We start from the raw sequence: 22254 nt of genomic DNA on the forward strand, positions 1-22254 counted from the left end.
GATGATGGAATTAGCTTTTTGAGGAAAAAAGGTGGAAGTCCCATCACTTCAGAATATGAGAGTGGACACATACTGCAAGGAAACACCCCTGTTTTCATCATTGTGAGAGAGATGGGCAAGAGATAATTAAATATCTTTGCACCAGATTTCTATACAAATATACAAGTATACAGAGGAGTCAATATTTACAGGTTTTGTTTCCAGACTCCTTCTCCACCCTTGTTACAGAGAGAGTGGAATCTGCATGCAGTGAGCGCATCTAAACGACTTGCAGCTCATTTCCATTTAGAATGTCTGTTTAAATACTGATTTGACCTCTGGCTGTCTTTGGTGTTGGGTAATACATGTAAAATGGTCACCAAGAATTGTGTATGAAGCACACGTTGAAAGGAACGTACTGTACCTTCCTGGCTTTTTTTGCCTGCTTGTTTTATTTTCTCCTTCAGGATGTCAAAGGGAGAGAGGATATAGGCAACAAATCAATAAGGCAAAGAAGAATCAGGATATTTACAGTAGAACATCAGGAAAAGGAAAGCTGGGTGCCTCTCATTTCATCATGTAAAAAATGTGCTTCATGATCATCTTTCTGGAACCTAGAATGCGATGCTGCTCAGATACCAGGCTGATGAGTTTCAAACACTTGGCTTGATAAAGTAAATAGATCCTTAAGTAGCTCAGATCTATATTAAGTTTTGTTGAAAAGCTGAAGATTTACTAAAAGCAAATGTAATGTGCTGTTTCTTTTGTCATTATTTATAATATAGCCTTGGGAAAGGTCTTTTGTTTTCTTTAACGTTGGCTTCCCCTGTAATACTGGAAACCAGAACACCACAGGAGGGAATGAAAAGTGATCGTGTCCATGCGTAACAGCAAAATTCTGTGAGCCATGCACCTCATGCAAAGTAAATAGCATTTTTTTTCGATTTGGGGCTTTTTTACATATTTTAAAACTCTCCTAACTTTAAATTCCTCCAGTTAATTTTTTTTGCATGAGCCATATATCAAAGTAAGATGTATTCATAACTATCTTGCAGTATCACGGTAAATATGTAACACTGTGTCTGTGCTGCCCAGTGCTAAATACAGTAGTGTGTAACATAGAAAAAAGGAGATTCTCACTTGTGTTTAGGTTCAAAATATTCCAAATGTGCTGCAGATCTCTCAGTCTTTACAATACTCCATTTAAAGTTTAGTTGAGCCATAAAGGTTTTTTTTGCCCACAGGAATCAACACCTTCATTTTAAAGTAGAACTAAATTGCAAATTTTCCTATATGAGGCAAGTCATTAACCTTTGCCAAATCATTACCTCCAGAGATAATTAACAGTGATCTCGCAGAAAACCTAACTAATAAAGTAAGCTCTTGAAAAATAGTATGAAGAACAAATGTGGCCTGCCTCCCAGCTAAGGGACTCATGTCCCTGGAGAAAGCAAGTTTCTATGGACTTAAAAGAAGGGCAGGTGAAGCAAAAGAGGATTATTTTAATCTAATAAACCCCCAAGCACTGGTGATCTTAAAATCAGCTTTGATGTTAGACAATTTATCTTGATATCGAGTAAACTCCAGGTTAGATTAATTAAAGCAGAATTCAATTAAACAATAATAAAACTTTTCACCAATCACTCAGTATCTAACCTGTCCTGAACCTGATGAAATATGAATTTGCCTGGTTACATAAGAAAGTTAAAGGCTTAACGTGGGAAGCCAATGCCCCTGTCTTGTCTATTGACTTCAGTGCTCACTTCACCTGATTTTCTCTCTTACTCATCTCTAAAATATGTACGAAAATACTGAATCAGTTTACAGGAGGATTGTGAAGATAAATACATAAGAGTTGAGTCGACCAGGTATAGCTTACCTTATGTTCTCTCACCTCCTGGGAGTTGCATGATCTTTATGTAGTTGCAGGAAATAAATCACTGCAATTTTATCACTCTGTAATTCTTCTATACATTATTTATAAGAATCTAGTAATATGTCACATTGATTCATGCTATAACCCTATAAATAATCAAATAAAATATTAAACTATATATGCATCAGAATGAAGCGAATTAAAATGAGTATTTGCTACTGTCACAAAGGCTTAGGCAACTAATTTTTTACAATGGATTAGGAGACCTGGTTTCAGAACAGTGTCACAATAGCCTTTTCCTCCTAATGAATTACCTCAAAGAATAGGGACTATGCTACCAAGAAAGACCAACAGCCTGTCTCATTTGTTGTGGTTTCATGTGTTACTGCACCTGGCAGTTCCTGAGGGGAAAAATAAGTGGAAATTAGGCCACTCATACAAGATAGGTCAAAACTTCTCGTTAATTCTTCATTCTGTTATTGGATCCTTTGGGGAGCAGTATGAAACTTCTCACATAGTCCACCTACTTGATGAATCACTGTCCTTCCTGTATTTGGAGTCAGCTACAGTTTGAGTGTAAGGCTGACTACAGCAAGGGGATTAGCTGGGCATTTATGGCATCTCTTCTCCATACAGAGTGTGTAGCCCACTGCTCCAAGCAGTGTTAATGAGGCTAGGGAAGCAACGGTCATCCTCCGCATGGGCTCATGCTTCAATGAACCCATGCCAACAGAAAACAGCAACAGCCTGTAATATGCTAGGTATTTATAGGAAACAAGGATTGTATTTTAACATAAAGATAAGTGCTGAGGCTTCTGCCATTTCTGTTTTAAGCAGATCATCTTCAGCAGGTATTAGCAAGACCATCTCTTGCACAACCAAAAACAGGAAACCTCATTTGTAAAGCCTCCACATGACCCAATGCTCTGCTCATGACCCAAGCCTAAGAAATATGTGTTCTCCACCTTTTCTGGCACTGACTCTTCTGTGTTGAGTAAAATTCTGGCATATTGTTTTTCTCCATTTTGTGCATGGCTGCCTTAGTGAAACCCTTTCTAGATTTGGGCTTCTTTCCTCCATTTCTTACAATAATAGTGAAATATATTTCTTTATACTGCCTTTTGTATTGTTGGGCAGTTGGGCTTGTCCACAGGTAAGTCTACAAAAACACATGGAAATGAGTGCTTTACTACCATAACCTCTCTTCCTAACAGAACAGCAGTGACCATGAAGTCACAGCTCTATTGAATCTGTTAAAAAAACATTTGCGTAATCGATAACTGCAGAACTTTCAAGCGCTTTAAACTGGGCTGAGTAGTTTCCTTGAGTGTTTTGGTATTTGCTATGGTTGCAAATCCGAAAAGTACCAAAGTAGTTTGATAGATTTTTGTATTTGGGGTTATTCACACGTGCAAGGTCTTTAAGCTGGGGCTTACTGAACTGCTGACTAGCTAATTGTTCTGATAAGCTACACGAGATCTTTATTCCCAGACTGGATAAATGTTTACATACTTCTGGATCAAAGACTTGCTTTAACAAATTTAACATTCATTTTCTTCTAAAGCTTTTGCATGTAATACCAAGGTACCTTCATGCCAGTCAGCTGAATCTCTAAAATATTCCCAGAAAGCTATGCAAGAGGTATGTGAGCGTGAGAAAAGTGAGCGCACTTGAAATGTTAGTAAATATTGCCAGGCAATCTCCTGTGCTGTTTTGCTCTTATGTATATGGTAGAAAAGGATGTAGTTGGGAAGAGAGTGGGGTGGCACAAGGAAAAAGAAAATACCAAATTCTGGAGAGTCACACTGATGGATAGAAACAGAATATCCTGACCCTAACAAATAAGCCCAATGCTCAGACGGGAGATGCACGTGTATAATGAACTTTTAAAGCTAGAGAAGGACAAGTAAAGCAAATTTTAAAATCCAGGAGACTGGTTCTGAAAAATTTTAGCTGATGGTAACCTGTAAACATGGCCTCAAAACACACTGAATTTGCAACTGTTATGAATGAATTCCATGTCTAGCCTTTCCCAATTTTAAGTGTTCCTCCCCCAGTTATCTGCCAAATTATTTTATTTTACTCTCAGAATTTGATTCAATGCTACATCAACAGGTAATACATAATTAAGAGTGCAATCAATGTCAATATTGAGATATATAAACTCATTGATGATAAAGAGCAGCTAATGGTATGAATATAGGATTAGGAAGGAAATGAAAATATTCAATAGGATTTAAGAGCTAATTATAGAAAAACAAGGCTGAAATGGAGTGCCAGGGGACAGCTATTCCATCCATGATAAGAATCCTGTCGTGGTCACTAGGCTCCAATGAAAAGAAACTTTTGCCCACTCACAAAATTTCATATGAATTTTCAAGTAAACTTCTAATTCCATATTGCGATGTCATGAGGATCTTCAAAATTCTCTCCAAAAAGAAAAGCTAAGTTTTGCTAAGCTGAGAAAGCTACAATTTCAGCCGTTTGTTCACATTCTGAATAATTATTTATTTGGAACAAACCTCCCTCAAGTTGTCCTGTTTAGCTCTGGTAAATTCCCTCATTACTAAGCTGTAATATTGAAGGTGTCGTCTTTCCTTTTTACATTTTTTTCCACAGTGTAAAACAGCTGCAACACAATAATGTGTTTGAGTCTCAACATAAAATAAACTGATATTTCAGGAAGTCACTAGGTATCGGAATGAATAAAAGTCTTGGTCTGAAACAAGTAGAGATGGGGCTTGAACATGATTTCCTTTTTACTGTTTCCCACAAAAATTCACCATGTACCCAGGAACACTATTCCTATTCTAACTTTTATCCAGCCACCTAAGTTACTAAGTGAAAATGCATGTTTTTAACAAAGAACACTTCCCTGATTATAATTGTTCAACAAAAGCATCTTGAACTCCATTGCATCTACATGTTACGAGCAGTTATCAAACTTGAAATAGGTCTTCCCCAAACCATCAGAACCACTATCATCCCAAAGAACCTGCCTGAGTTTTTTAATTCAGCAACTTTTGGTAGTACTTTTCTATGTCATCTGCATAGGTATACATTTTACTTTTGTATTGTATTTTGCTATTTCTAAAACTATGCCAGTTTTTAAAGTTTTGAGGGATACAGAACGGTCTCTCTGTTCTAATTAACCAGACCAGCTCTGGGCTGATATTCTCAGGAATAAACAGTCAAGGTGAGGTGAACGTTATTCTCTCTATATGGAAAAAGATAGTGTGATCCTCTTCAAAACAACTGTGAAATGACAACAAAAAACGTTTAAGAATCAAAAACAAATACCAGAAACAGGGCTGTGTTGGAAGTAAATCACTTCAGTTTAGTAGAAACATCTGTAAAAATCCTATCTGCCTTCTAAAGCTGCCTCTAAAAGAATCCTCCAGCAGGGTCAGCATCTCTGCTCCGTGCTTCTCCCACAATGCTCTTACTAAGGACAAGGAAGACTCAGTCCCCAGTCCTGTTCTCCTTTCTGTTCCTGGCTCCACTGCTGGATGTATCAACAGAAGCGGAGACCTAAGCTTTACTCATTAGGTTACAGAAAGAGTTATAGAAACTTAAAGTTTATTAAGTGATGACTTCTTTCCTGGAGACACTAATTCAGACCACACACTCAAATGGAATATAGTAGTTCCTGAGTCTTCTAGGAACCACCCCTGTAATGAGTACAGAGTAGCTGAATTACCAGATAGAGTCACTACATCATCAATAAAAAAACCCATTGACTTCAGATACCATCAGGGATGTAGAGATATTTAGCAACTTCTGAGAGCTATTGCATTCTGTCATGGGGTTCCAAGTAGTTTGGTTTCAAGCAGAAAACTAAGTAAGCCTTGGAGAGTCTTTTTTCACTTCCAAGACATCTCACAGTTTTGGACATCATTGGGATTTCTTTGAAATTGATAAGTGCTGATAATACTTCTTTGATATGTACAGAAGGTGAAGACCAGTGAAATAATAATAGAAGTGAAACAAACAAGACACAAGGAAAGAGACATGATATTCTGTCCTACATGCCAGACTGTAGGGCACAGGCTTTTTTTTTTAGAGCTAAATGCACTGGGACACTTGGTAACAATAGAAAAGAATGCCACAAGACAAGCAGTATGCAGTGGAAATCAGAAATTAGTAGTTAGACTGCAGAAATGGATCAGATCCATCAACACCCAAACTTTGCATATGTTTAATTCAGCTCAACTTTTTGTAATCTGGGTCCAGATGCTTAAAATTCTGGTACAGATCCAGAGAAAATTTAATTAGATATTGAATCTGACTTGATGAAATGAAATAAGTGAAGTTTTCCCAGTCCCTGAAGATTCAAGAGGAAAAACTTGGGAGGCTTACAAGGGATTCTATATTTATTGCTTGCACTGTCAGCTGACCACAGGATAAAACCATATTCCCCAGCTGCTCCTGGGATGAGAAAAGGAAAAATACACATCTTAATTCACCAATATCAGTGTTCCAGAGTTAATGGTCAACAGAAAAATAGTGTTGTACAAAGTACACGAAGCAGTGCCTCCACAGAATAACTAATTCATCCTAAACATTGCAGACAGGGCTGCACTTGTTGGGAGAAACGCACAGTGCACATGACCAACCTGAAGACAGTATCTACCCGTCGAAACCATGCCTCTACCAAATAGATTGCTTCTTTGAAGAAACTTCTTTTTAGGCACATATAATCATATTACAAGTCACATACTATCCTATCCTGGAATATATCTAGAAAGTCAACCCTCAAACTATAAACTCTCCCGGAAGAAGGTCATAACTTGAATCTTTCTTTCAAATTCCCTTTTCTCCTCTTCAAATAAAGCCCTTCCTTTCCAAATGCTCAGAAACAAATTTATGTACACCCACATACACCAAATAGAGTCAGACTGTGCCTAAGCAACAAATGCAACATCTTCCAATGCATTTCTCACACCCACAACAAAGTATGTTCACCTCACCCCCATCTGAAAGCTCTCCCAGAATGTAACCCACTTCCTTCAGTGCCATCATAGAAGCTCTGTGGATGAAAACAACTGCTTATACAGTGAGTAAACTTCCTCAGAGCAGTAATTCAGAAATACCCATTTACAAGGAGGATAATACTCTTCAAAAGCAGTCATCTCATCTGACCTGTCAATCTCTGACCTTTCAGCCCAGATCTACAATAAAAATCTAGAAAACACCCTCAAAAGACACGACTGGGAATGAAAATCCATGACTACCAGTACACGCATGCCATGGTTTTAAATCATGGTTTTACGCATTCTATCTGGATCCATTTCCAGATGGAAGTGATAATGTACATACTGATGTCAAAAACTGAGCTAGTTCCATCCTGTTGCGTGAAAAGGGGCCAAGCGGTTTTGGCAGAAGATAAACCCCCTTGCGTTCTAACACTCCTCACCGAGGTGGGAGGCTAGGTGCGGCTAGGTTTAAATTCTGAGTGATGCCCAATTCAGCACTATCAGTCCAATCGCGTTTAATATGTATTAAACTACTACGATTTGGATACACTAATAGTGGACTGCACCTTCAGTCCAGTCGTGCTCCTGAACTAGCACAGCCACTCTCAAGTCTTTGGTCACGTTCAGTGAGAAAGCGAAATGACTAGCTACTTAAACAGTGCAGTTTATTTGAACAACAGATATACAGGTTCTTTAGGATTGCCGGTGATAAATACACTGTCTGCAAAGCACGTGCAAATAAAGATATTGCTAAGTATACAAACGCGTGACAAAATTATAAACGATACAGCCTGGCTATAAATGTAGGGTAGAGATTCTCTAGAGAAATTTCTAAGTCCCGGAGAAAGCGCTCGGTGTAATCGAAGTCTTACCCAAAGGCGTCCCTATGGGGGGGAAGAAAGGCTCAGCCCGTCGACTGATCCCGGAAATCAGCGATGGAATTCTTTGCGATGGTGTCTTCCCTGACATCCCCTCTCTCTTGGGCTATTTTTATACTATTTTTTTATCTTCAAAGTGGAGTTTGAGTGACTTTAGTCATACGTACTTTTATTATGATTAATGTACTCAAGGAGGAGTGTTTGCACCTCGGGGGCGGATAGCCTCCGGGAGGGAGGTGTGTTTTGGTACATTGTAGTGAGCAAAGTTCGCACAAAGGACAGCATTTCATCAACATTTGACGAAATGTTGGCTCGGGTAGCGTGTAGGCCGCTTATCAGTTCCGTAGTACCATCTCGTCCCCATACCTGCTATTCGTCACAAGGGAAGGCCACGGAACAAGCGCGTTCCGTTCCATCCCTCGTGTAGTTTCGCAAACAACCTTGTACAGGGAATCACAGATGTTGCATTCTTCACGTGCCAGCTGCGGCTGTATTCTACCTCAGAAGCCTCTTGATTTTATGACTGCCCTTAATGTGTGAACAATGCTGTATTTTTGTATTCTTGGCCAATTTAGTAATTATTCCACACATCCTGATATTAGAGTGACAGGATATCATGTTTATCACCTATAACAAAGGCATCAGTGGCTCAACCAAAACATTCCTAAATTGACTGACCTGGACAGCTTTCAGTACCCAACTGTTTTCAGGGAGCAGCAAGGGCCAGCTGCTCCGCAAGGAAAGGTGAACCAGCAGCCAAGTGTCGTAACAAAGTATGTGGGATCAGTGTCCTAACCAGCAAGGAGGCAGGACGCAGAGCATCAATTTCAGGTCAGAAGAGACAGTGATTGAGAGAGTGATCAGGGTCAGACACAGCGCAGTGACCACCCAGCCGAATCTGTGCCAGGTCCAAGGCCAAGCCAGGAAGCCAAACCAGCGGGTCCGGGTCAGACTCACGGAGGTGGGAGACTGGGTAGAGACACAGCTGCTGCACGGTTGTGTGACACGGGATGGGGAAGCGCTGAAGTCTCAGCTAAAAGCAGCTCTCAAGGGAAAGGAGGGGCAGGCCCTCACTTCTAGATCTATTCACAACAGCTCTTATCAGCAAAAGAGCTGGTCTTGGACTCAACCATCTGAACTCCACACCTTCACCAACTGAACTCCTAAAAGGGGGATGCTCTTCAGGACCAGACAACAGCCTTACCAGAATGCGTTAAGTGCTTTCTAAACTGTAAATGCCAATTGCTAACCATTTCTGAGAGTTGGAGAAATGTCAAAGGATGGAGAACTGCAACAAAAATCTCAATAATCAGAAAAGGAAATCTTGACCAGGAAGCCTCAGACATGCTCGCCGAAACACTAGAACACTATGACGTAAAAATTTCTGAACAGAAATGTGGAGTGTTTCAGGGAAGACATATGGAATTTGTTAGATAAGACTTCTGCTTCCTGTCAGTTTTTCTGGGTTGGTTGTTTAAAGGCAAATGAATTGATATAGTATATTTGTATTTTTCCACAGCACTTGATTTAGCATTGTAAAAAATTTTGATTCAATGTTTTATTTCCTGAACCTCCCTTCCAGAATCAAACTTAACATTGTAAACTCTTGCATGTGCACTTAAATAATCTTAAAGAAACAAATATAAGCAAAAAATCATACCCCAAGACAGCTGGATTTGCCTTTGATACCTCTAAGAGAAAGAAACGCAAAAATGCACTCAGTGGAGCAGAGAGACATACATGAAGCACCTCAACTAAAGCTCTTTGATTAAAAAAAAAATAAATTATTTTTTCTTCCTTCTTTTTGAAAGATGATGTATTTTCCCTTTTTTACTTTCATTTATGTCTTAGTCTTTCAGATGGACATATGATAGAGCCATCTCATTGTCACTTTCTTATTTTAACACAAACTGCAGTCTGGCAGGTGCTCATCACAGACATGCAATAGGAGACATTCGTTTTCAGACCACTCCTTTGAGACATTCAGACTGCAGCCACGGACAGTACAATATCATAAGATATCCTGTGCATATCCTGCCACTCCGGGAGGCTAGAATTCAAGCTAATAAGAGCAGTTGCAGTAAATACTTCGCAGTAAAAACATTTCCAGAGTAGGAGATGAATAGCACTGTTGAGTGAGAAAGAGGTAAATAAAAAGCCACGCTCTTTCCATCAATAAATGAGGACATGCCGGGGAGTTAAGCTGTGTCTCACCAGTGGTCTACCCAGTTCAATATCCTGCTTCTGGAAAGAGCCCACATTTAGTACTTCAAGAAAATGAAAAGCTATTGACAGAGCCCATCATTATATGACAGAAGATTCTTGTCTGACCTGTATAAACAACATACTTACAGATGCATGCTGATCTCAGCATGAGTGAAGGGCAAGGTTCAAAATGCTTCAGGAGTTATTTGTTCCAACTGAATGACATCTTTCTACTGTCTGCTTTCTCTTCTTATCATTTTTCAAATACTTATGAGCTCATTATACGAGGCATTGCAGCAAATGACTGCAGCTCCTACTGAAAAAAAGCAGAGTGTCAGCAATCAGAAACTCTTAAAGGCTAGTCCCTCTTCTCTGCTTTTAGCCATATTGCTCTTGGCACGCAAGTTCACACACTCTAAACTGCAAGCTTGGTCTTGTCAACATATCAAACTAGAGTGCTAATCATTAATAACTCATTCTGAAGTAATATTGACAGCTGCTTTGCTTTATTATCAATGCCATCTGTGCCCAGCTCCCCATCTTCTTTCTACTACTCCTAAGCTTGCACTCTAAATGTTTTTCAGGCTGCAACAAGCAGAATGGAAATAACAGCTTGAGCTTCTTGAGAAATATCACCAGCCAACTCAGGGAGCCCAGAAGAGAAGGAATAACACGATTGTAGAGTCACACTGAGTTTTCAGCATAAATCAGCCTTATGAATAACATGCTGCCAGATGCCATTTCCTAGTAGTGATCACCTCCACTGTTTTCCAAAGACCAATGTCATACGTGTAAGGTGATCAACTGGTCTTGTTCTATTTTGAGCAGCACCGAAAACTCAATAAGATTTATTAGCAGATAACAGTATCTGTAGCATTTCTGAGTCTCTTTATTATAGAAATAATGCTTTGATCACAAACTTCTCTCACTCACCCAAGACTGAAGCGAACAAATGTTATAAAAAGGTAGCTCCCGGTCTTCTGCTGTGCCTCTTGAGGATTTTTCATTTGTGACTTTCCAAGGTGTTTGGCACTTCAGTACAGAATTGGTAATGGGAAAAACACTTGTCCTTGCTAACTAAACTGCATTTCTGTGAATAAATGAAAAACTTCAGTCTAAAGAGGTAAATTTAGCATAACTCATTAAAGACAAGTCAATTTTAAACAGACTCCTGACTAGTAAAGTATTTAAAAAATTCTAAAGAAAAAGGACCGAGAGTGTTCATTCAAGCCCCTTTTATGCATCAGTTCAATTGTGATGAAAATGCTGAGATAAAATTTATAAATAGACCGATATTTGACTGCTCTGTGCTAACATTTTTGGAATAAGAAGGGAAAAACAAAGATTTTCAAAAGAACCATAGAAAAACTTTTAAGTGTGGATGGCTTTTAAAGTACACACATTTTCGATGCTATTTTGGGAAGAGGTGGAACAAGCCCAGAGGTCTACCATTTCCCTTGGAAAAAGAAAACTGTCTCGTTTCTAAGTGAATTTGATCACTTGCAATTTTTAATTCAGAGGAAAGAAAATGATAAATTGTGCTTTCTTCATATGAGCCCGTTCTGAATGCAAAAATTCAAATGCAAATTCGGTCCAAAGCAGAAAGGTCTGGAACAGATGGCAGAAAGTCTTCTGAATGTCAGCTGAAAAGAGGCTGTCAGTGGCAAACAATGATACCTTCAGCAAATAATAAAGGAAAAACTCTACAATGAAGGAGGAGTTTAGGTAGCTTGTTAAGAGCACTTGTCAGGAAAAGAAGGGAGTGAGTGCTTCCTGGCTGAAGAAGATACACTTCTAATGATCCAAGGAAGGGACTGGGAGCTTAGAAAGCTTGTCTGCTTTTGCCAACCTCATCAATGATCTAATAAAATACACTATCTCTGCAGAAAACTTGCCTTTATTATATATTTAGAAATCATAGGTTCAGCAATCTCACTGCTACCATGCAAGAGACACAATTCAGCAGGAGCAGAGGGGCTTCAGAAAGATGATTAGAGGCTACTGCTCCAAGGTAAGGGTCTGTCAGGCCTATGGTGGCCAGGCTGGAAAAGGTCACGAAAGACAGAAATTACTTCAAGTTGAGCGTATGCAATTATCTCACACAGATGACTGGCCAGGGTTGATAACATGCTGGCAAATCCAACACAGAAATTTTTTTTAGCTTGGGTAGTGGAGGCTGGCACCTGTGGTCTTCAGTTCTCAATGAATGACCATGATTTCTGTTTAGTTAATGTACTGTTCTTTGCGCTTCCTTAGCACGCTTGGCCCTTGACTGTATATTAGTAGTCAGCAGAACGAAAACCAATCACAGCAGCCCTTCCTCCTGTGCTATCACCCAACTTCAATAGCAAAAGGACCTGCTAGAGGGATATAATGCTTTGAAAACTGGATTTTGTGTCTCCACCCATCTGTAACAAGACTGAATCCTGCAAAGTCAATGTCTGTTTCATGTTACCCAGGCTCTCTGGACCACAATAAGAGACATAATGAAGAGAGGATACACAAGGAGAAGCCGGGCTGACGAGAGCCAGCTGCCTATTGGGGCACAAAGCGCGCTCAGGAGCTACTCCCCTCCGACCCCAACTGAGGATTCTGCAGGAGACTGCAGCTGTTTGCAAACGAGAAGAGACCTGACAGATCCGCTTTGAAAAAGGAGTAGGAGAAAGGCTCTTTTTCGTTTGGTCATTATTCTATGTGTCCAGCTGTAAAACGCCACTCTCTTAGATCATGTTTTCAATACCACACACAAAGTCATCGATAGTTCCTGTTAGTTTTTATAGGTTAAGCACAGGGAACATTCCATCTTATCTCTCAATTCTCCATCCCTTTTTGCCATTCACAGCATTAAAAAGATTTAAATGCCAGCTCAGTCTTTCTCCAGCAACTAAAAGCATGAAAACAAATCTAATTGATGATTTCAATAATACTGAAAACACTTAGGAACAAGGACTGAAAAAATTTTTCATTAAGTAGGACTCTAATTAAGACAGTGATTTACATGTTAATGACCAGGTCGAAATCTTTAGGATTGGTCTTTTTTTTTTTTTTTTTTTTTAATTGTTATCATTGTTTTGGTCTATTTTAAATAAAAGGAGCTTTATTTATAAATTATAGTAGCCTCTGATGTGCACACATTTAGTTACATTTCCACTAAGCTATCCTTTTATTTCATGACATTTGCAGTCTCAGATAGAATTATCCCCTCCCTTCGAGCACACTTTTAATGTCAAAATAAAAGGCTTTAGCAATAGTCTTTAGAACTTTAAACATGGATCTCGGCTTTTGAAATGACACTGGATGCCATGTATGGAAAAGAGAGTGTTGGCTATGCCTGTATCTAGTCTAGCCCAAATGGTGTGTTAAGGATGTGTTTATTGAACTTGAAATTTGCCAAAGCACAGACTGACATAAGGTCCAACACCAGGTGTCAAATAGAACAACAAGCTGAACTGCAAAGATGGAGATGGGATTTTCTTTTTCTTCTCATTTTAGTAAAAACCCCAAAGCTCTTTGACCTGGTTGATTGTTTACCTCAGAAACAGCAACTGAAAGAATTGCCAGTTTTTTGCTGGAGGATGTCTGAGGAGGTCAGTGAAAGTCAGTCTGTCTTGGTTAACAAAATACAGATCAAATATTGACTAAACCATCTCCGAGTCACTGTGAGGAATCTCTTCCCTGTATAGAGGAAGGCTTTTTAATGTAAAGAAAAGCTGAATGTAGGCAAATTGACCTTGTAGCAATACATAATACACCTGACATGTATTAGACCTGATCTGTCCCAGAGAATTTCCCAGACCCGACATTTTGCATCTCTACTCCCTTAGAGGCTATTTAAACCTGGCCTGTGCTCACAGCGCTTAGAAATTCCTCCTATCCTTGTAGCAGCTGATGCTTGGGACTCTTCTAGGAAAGTACTCAATGCCATCTGGCCTGCTGGCCATCAGCCATGTAATACCTCTATGAGAGCAGATGGATTAGACGGAAGCTGCTCATCTAGGCAGAGTCCTGGAGCTTATGCGTTTAACAGCCAAGTGCACCCTTGAGTGGTGTGCCCTGGAGTTTGTTCTGGCTTGCTCAAGAGGCAGCCCTGACAGCACACCCAGCAACAAATTCAGCAACAAATTATATGGATGGTTGGTCGATATGACTGTGTGCTTGGCTGTAGGGCCAGAAAAGTGTAAATGCAGTGACTAAAGGCTGCAGAGAAAGCACGCCAAATTCTCTCGTTCTCCCAGCAGTTTTGGACTTGATGAAACTTCCTGGGCTGTTTCATGTAGGCAGATGGAATGATCGTAATGGTAGAAAATAGGTCTGGAAGGGACCCCTAAAAAGGATCTAATCCAAGGCAGAACCAACTCATGTTTCCAATTATAAAGATTTTGCAGTCATTTTTCCTCGCTTTCCATTACTCTTACAAATAGAAAGGCTTTCCTACTGCCGAAATTCTTTGTCCCTTCTCACCATAAATGCTGCTACTCATCAGCTGACTGTTTTTTTTAAACTCAAAGTATTTTTAATTTTCCCAGGTGGACTTTCTCTCTGACTAGAACCCTTTGGTCAAGTGACTAAACAGGGCAGGAAAGGGTAAATCCACTCCACATTTAAGAACACTAGATGGATTTCATGAGGAGGGACAAGGTGAATAACCAAAGGTCAACTATCAAATTTTTTTTGTGCCTATGCTGTAATAAAGATTTCTGTGGAATCCTACTGATTACAGACGTGGCATAAAGGTCCTCCCTACACTGTACACAGCTCTGTTGCATGCAAGAATGCAAATGGCTTGTCGTTGTCTCCATTAGCCACTGCACCTCTGATTTGTAACTCATCTTGCAAAGGCTTTGAAATTCCATAACTAGAAAAGTTTCTATGACCATCTTTCCCATAGCCTATGCTACTAACATGTCTATCACAGAACTGCCTTCTAAAAATAAGCTAAATGCAAATGCTCATATTTTGCATTATATTGTGTGATACTGCACAGAAAAAAAAGAGGGTATAAAGGACAAGATGCCTGGTAAGTTATTGGTTTGTGGATTTTGGTATTTAAATCTCATACACCAATGTATTGTCACTACATACAGATACATATATATATATCTAAAAACCCGTATCTTTATCCCTCAGTGCAACTTCTTAAACTGATTCAATAAGAAGACTCATTATTACCAATATCCACAACACTAAACCCACTGAAATCTAAGCGGCAGTGAACAGCAAGCTTTGGTTCCTGTTCATGCTTAGGAAAAGGTAAAAGACAGTATCAGGCTTTATTGATCAGGATTTATTTATTTAAACTTGCAAGTCAGTAAAATATTTGGGAAAGAAAGACTATTAGCACAGGGCAGAGTAGTCAGGTAAACAAATTTCACTTACATTTCTTTTAACTGACACCTCTGCCCCAGTGTATTCAGATTAAGTATATCAGAACCACCTGATGGTTTGGTGGTAAATCCTCTGGTTTCTTGATCCTGACCTATTTTACCCGCTGATTGTTGACTCCTAGTGACTCTCTTACACTCAGCCAGTTGAAAATCAGTCTTGTCTGCCTTGTCAATGTATATATACTGACGCTGCCAATGCAGTTACACCCTGTAACTGCTGGATTTTCAGTTTCAAAAGCATTAACTGCTGTCCATTACATATGCCTGTCCCAAGTCTGGTATCACTAACTGATCATTTTGAAGTCTACCAAAATGTGTGGTAAGTGCTCTGGTCCAATGTTACATCTTTCAGCTATCCCTTTTATTCATTTTAATGGCTCTAACTGCTGAAATTTGATAAATCATAATATGTTGCCACTGAATACCCACCTCTCTCATGTGCTGGAGGAAAGCACTCTGCAGAAGAATTATCATAACAAAACATGTCTCTGTGTCTCAGAGAGACTAGTTCAGTCTGCAGTATTAGCTATCAGGGACAGTCTGTTGCTTTCCTCTCAGTAGTAGTACCAGAAAAGTGTAATGGATGAGCACCTCATGGAGTATAATATTTAATGCAAACATAGCGTGACATACTTAGAACTGACCAGAAGCAGCAGCAGCAGCACACATTTGATTCACTTTACCCCTTTACAACTTCATCCTGAAGAAACTAGTATAACAGAGTAATTAACTATCCATGATTGAGTGCGCTCCCAAATCACATTCAAGCTTTTGTTTAGCGGTTGAGATTACTCAAGACAAGCTCTCCTAGACCAGCTGGTAGTCTTAGACGAAAAGTGGATTCTACTTATAACCAGACATAATGAGGGGGACACTACTATATTACTAGGTCTTTCTAACTCCATTCAACTTTGCTACCATTTGGTTACTGCTTGGTGGTGAACCACTGGGCACTGCTGAGGCTGGATACATTGAATCAGGAAACGTAGGAATACGTAACTCCAAGTACCAAGCAGTGGGGCTATGCCCAAGCATATATCCAGCTACAGAAGCTGATCGATTCTCTGTACTAAGACTTCAATCAAAAAAAAAAAATTATGCCTATCATGAAAGTAAATCAGTCCCAAGCAAAACTTAATCATTATTGTGGATCTGATGTTGAGTGAAAGGAAACATATTAACCATTTTTCATTTAGGAACAGAAACTGTACTCAGCAAGCTGGAAAAATGACTACATGGAACTGGTTCCATGCCAAGATCTTCCGCTTACTTCTACTGGCAAAACGGCCTTTCTGGTCAGGATGCCAAGTCTGCTATAATCAGCAGAGTTAAGGGCTCTCAACACTTCAAAAGATTGTGCCCTAATTGCTGCAAATTTAGTTAATGCCAAGGGGGAAACACAGGCATCAGGATTTGGGCCTTTGCCCCAAAAGAGCATTACAAATAACATCCATATTCATTAGACAGTTGACAGGAGAGTGCTGAGAACTGGGCTGTACAGCAGCCTGCCTGCAAATTTGATGAACTAAAAAAAAATTAATGAGCTTTGGGTTCAAAAGGTTTCCTTTAATGCGCATCAAGCATTTTCATGAAACACAACTACACAAATTTGCTATTTAGCAATAATGGGTCATGTCAGAGCTGGATATCTCTTGATCTCCCATTGAGATGACAGCATGCACCACGTACCGGTCTTCTGCCAACATGTAATGAGTGTTAGCAGATTTGCCTTTAATGAGCTCATCACACTGAAGTACCACTTAAAGAGAGTAGGTCACAGATTATGTTTGTTTAGTTGCCCTGATGTGTCTTCCTTGTTAACTCAACACGGGAATGTGGTGTTCCAGATGGGAAGCACCCTCAATCCACAGTGCCTGACCAACCTCTGCACTGACATTTATAAGCTTTCTCTCTGCCTGAACCCTGGGTAAACTGGCACAACTCCAGGGTCTACAGTCAAACCAATGTGATCTGCGCCAGCTTTGGATCTGGCCCTGCACATGTGCACTCTCTCTTCTCACCATCTTTTCTGACCTCTTTTGCTACTGAAAACACATGTTAAGCAAAGTTTGGGGAAGGGGGATATTTTCCAGCCTTATTATACTGGTACTTTTAGATCACATTTCTGTTTATGCATTTACCCTTCTCTTGCATGTTTGTATGTGGACGAAGCCTCAGTCATGCAAACCCTTTGAATTCAAAGATGATTAGAGCATGAGAGGAAGATTATGAATGAGAGGGGACAGCCCTATGATGCAGGGATACCCCAAAACCTGCTGAAAGACCCACACTACCCTCTTTTCAAGGTACATGAGAAATCTGGGATCAGCCAGTGGGTATTACTACAGCACATAATAGCGCGCACAGCCACATTAGCAGATATTGATGTACCGAGAACACCACAACCCTTCACTTCCTCCCCCTCACAATGAAGCCATGCCTACCTTTTGCTGTAATGCCTTTCTGCACTACAGAACATCCGTTATGTGAAAACAGAGGACTTGCTAGAGGAAGAAGGTCTTCAAGCCTTCAGAAGCTCTGCTGCATTTTCTGCATTTTCTGTGCGTGGGAACTAGGTTGGCTTTTTGCCCCATGACTTCATTTCTTTGTTGGAAAATGCTTAATCCCTTCCTCCTATATGGGAAGACAGTATCCAGTGACATATTAGGAAGAAAAGACATATGTTAAGACAAAATAACCTTATATAACCATATACATGCCAGTATATTAATTTTCTTGCAGCTGCATCATTTCTTCTGCTATTATTCCAACATCAATCTCACTTTAAATATTCTGTCTTAGATTTCATAGAAGAAGCAGTATGTGATAATGCTGTATGAACATTTAACAGCAAATGGTATTTCCACTGAAATCAATTTTGTGTCATAGCCCATTTGGTACTTCAAGGCAATGCAACATTTGAAACTGCAAAAGCTTTAGTAGGGCATATAGATTACAGAGTAGAATCTTCTCCTTGTCAAGATGTGCTTAAACTGTGACTTTGATGATGAAGATAGCTAAAAGGGCTCCTATTCCTCCCTTCTCATCAGTTTTGTTCATAGAGCTATTTGCGAATCCACATTACAAACTGATTCTTTGAAATAATTCAGCTTAAAGATAATCCTTTCTCTTTTTTGCTGAAGAGGGGCTGAATCCAGAACACAGTGGTGTAACCCCACTAACAGTAATACTGGCCCAAAGAAGGGACAACGCAGTGTTGCATGAGAGCACCAACAAGCAACAGAGAGCAAGAGCTCCTTAACCCATCCTCAGTGCTTGTAGCCAGTGTCTTCTATAACTCTACACTTACCCAAAAACTAGTCCTGTCAATGACTAGTTCTTGTGATTCAAAGTATATTTTGGTCACTGATCAGTTTCACAAGGGTTTGTTCCTTGTCATTCCAAAAGTATACAGGGATTTTTCATCAACTCACATGAAAATATACTCTGCAAGAGGCAATTATTTGTAACACAGGTAAAGCATAAGAAAATGTTACGTGGTAATGGTATCAAAGCTGGCTTCCTTTTGAAAGCAAGGAAGTTAAGGCAGGAATGAATTGGCATTATTAGTAAATGATAAACTCCAGCACAACAGCAAAAGCATTTCACTGATGGAAAGAGAGTCAATACACAATAGCACACCTGTGGAGCAGGTTATGCTCTTATGTCTCTATACAAAACAGAGTAGTAGTAAGAGTTGGTCAATGAGAATGCCAGTACCACGGAAGCCCTTAAGAAAAAAAGCACAAATACCCTCACCTGAAAGTACAAGTTGGACATAAAAGATGTTTTGAGCACAAGCTTTTTGTCATGAGAAAGCTGTCCTGGCAATGCCACTTACCAGGTGTTGCCACTGCTTCAAACAAGATGGCTGGATCCAAAGTGTCTGTGTGGAGTCTTCACTTTAGACACAACATGAGACCTCATTATCCACTTCCATAGTCTTCATCATGACTATCCCTCCAAGTATTTTCCATCTTTCCTGCCCCTGAGCTGATTGGCTCAGCTATCAGAAAGCATCTCTTTGGTAGCTATCAGTTTGCTCTTACCAAAAATCCTCTGCACTGCCGCTTCAGACACCACGGCACACACCCTGTCATTACCTCACCTCTTTCCAGATGTCTTTGCTCTTCTGTGTTTATATTTTGCTTAATTGCAGGGACTGAATTAAAACAAAAGCATCCACTGCTTTCTTCCCCTCTGTATATATACAGGTGCTTATATGTATATAAGCATCACTGCAGTACAAGCACGGGGGTTAAGTCTGTTTAAGAAGTAACTCTGTCAAAGCTTGAGGGTTTTGTTCTGTCCTTACTCACACACAAATGAAAGGGAATTTGGCCAGTGTAGGAGTAAAAACTGAGGGTTAAATTCTGCTTCATTCACTCAGCACAGCACTTGACTCTGCCAATAATTCCATTTATTTCAAGCTGTTACTCAAGGGTACAAGATTATAGGACTGTGGATGCAGAAAAAATGGCAGATTTGATTCACAACATATGAAGTTCCATTGATATCCATGAGAAATAAAAATACTTGAGAAATACGGGGTATTAGCTTGTCATTCATTTCATGTTTTAGCATCCCCAAATTGCCTCATATTACATAGTTTTCAATGTATTTCTTTAAAGCAGCAACCCTTAGAAGTATTTTTGCAAACATACATCCTCCTTAGCTTTTGCATATTTGTTACCTAAATCAATATCCAAGTAATTAATCGTACAATCAAAGTCTTAGGCCTCCTTACCCTCTTTTATCTGTAAACACATCTCCTGATCCTCTCCTTTCTCTAATTGCTCTAACGGTCTCAGGGGAGACATCATCCAGCTCCTTTCAATGCCCTTAATTTCTACTCAAACTGTGTCAGAAGTTACGCTGTTTCTCTTTACAGACTCAGTAATCAGCCCTCTCCAGGATACACCATCCTTTCTTCTGCTTTATTTTGTTTCTTGCTTTTGGCAGGTCCCGTATTCTGTTAAGTCCCTTGATGTCTTCCAGGCTTGTCTGTGATGCTGTATGAATACTGTATACCCCTTGGAAACCAGTAACCCCTTAATTCTGTAGTTTTTTGCTATACGCTTCAAGAATTTGCCTGGAATACATTTACCTTGTACTTTGAAATCCTTCAGGTTTATAAGATACGAACTTGAATGCAGAGTACAAGAACCTAAACACAAGAAAAATTTCCTAGATGTGAAAAGATCAGGACTCTGGACTGGGATTCAGAAGATCTGGCAGGGGGTTGGAATTAGATGTTCTTTGAGGTCCCTTCCAACTCAAACCATTCTATGATTCTACGATCAGTTACAGCTATATCATTATAAAACAGAACTCTCTAAAAGGATAATGAAGTTCTCTCTCCTCCCATCCCCTCTTCAAATTATCGCCTTGGAGATGAATTGGAGACACCCTGTATGCCCTAGGGTGTAAATGTATTAACAAGATATTTGAACACCCAGATGTTTGAACACATTAGTCCTGGTGTGCTTCAGAAAGTATTGTCTAGATCTATATATAGTCTGCATTTGCAAGTTTGCAATCTGTACTTGCAGCCTGTTAGATCTTCCATAACCCAGTGGTGTAGATATAACATTATTGTCTTTTTATCTCTATTCCTTGCCTTCAACATCTCTTTTTCTTCTGCTCTTAATCTTAACTACTGAGATTGTAGCTTACTCTGGGCACAAAATGTTTAATGAGAACAACAGCTAGGGTATACGTGCAAGTAACAGTAATTAGGACTACGCAATGTTCAAGCAAATGCCTTATATTCTGCACAAATTCAGTGACTACTTTCAGTATGAAAAAATCCAGATGACTTTTGTCTCTTAATATTTTCAGTACAAATGTACAGCCTTTTATGTTAAGCAGCCTTTTTGTTACGAAGATTCCTCACCTTTGCTTAAACAGAAGTATCAGGAAAACTTTTGGTTTTAAAATTTCTCCAGCGCTGGGGCAATGCAATCCCAAAATGTTTTCAATTCAACTTACAAGCAAAATGAACCTATAAAATCATGCCTCCGTTACAACCTTCTTAGCTGACATCAGTCAACTGCTTGGGGTCATAAGCAGCCACTCTATGACATCTCTTAGGAGTTTTCCTTACACTTGTACAGTGTGGTGTACTATTCAAATTCGCTAAGCACCCTTAGAGCTGTGCGGATACCAGAAGGATCACTTACAGTCTAAACAGAAAGTTGGTAACAAACGCAGACGACTCCGGACAGGCCCCATGACAGCAACGTGGCAGGAGTCACTCAAACAGTAAATACACCTGCACTAGTGATCTCTTGGTGATACACATCAGTATTCAAAACAAAGTAAAACCTGGGCCTCTTTAGCCCTTTCCTGATTCTAGTAAGTGGGGAATAGGGTTGAGAAATAGATACTAAACAAGTCACTTGAGGCACACCGCAGGCCCTCAAGGCCTCTGGTGATTAATTCCTTGCACCTGAGCCTCTGGAGACTTCCTTTTGGTGCCCATCAGACAGCCCACCACAATGTGCTCCAGTGCCAAGGTCACAGAGTTAAAGCAGGCAACAGGATCTCAGTTACTGGAATTCATTTGGCTAATTGACTTAATGAATTTAAATTGATTAATTTAATTAATTGATTGTTTTAATTAATGTAAATGTCATTAATCACTTTACCTCATTTCTCCAATAACAGAATTACAGTGGGAGCCAAAACAGCAGAAAGCAAACAGAGGCAATCTGGAGATCCAAGTGAAATGCGAGGCAGTTAAAGCTAAATCAATGGTGTAAGTAAACACAGCACGTTACGGTACTGCAAGGTCACGGCTGCCTGGTCAGGCCAGGCCTGCACCCACCTCAGCTCCTTCCAACGTTTTGTGAGGGGAAGTATTCTGAGGGGGTGAGAGCCTGGCTACTCCTGGCTGCTACGCAGACACATAGTATGACTGAATTTAACCAATAAATTCAAACCAAGGAATGCAC

This window comes from Rissa tridactyla, chromosome 4 (assembly GCF_028500815.1).
Source record: "Rissa tridactyla isolate bRisTri1 chromosome 4, bRisTri1.patW.cur.20221130, whole genome shotgun sequence".
NCBI classification, from domain to species: domain Eukaryota; kingdom Metazoa; phylum Chordata; class Aves; order Charadriiformes; family Laridae; genus Rissa; species Rissa tridactyla.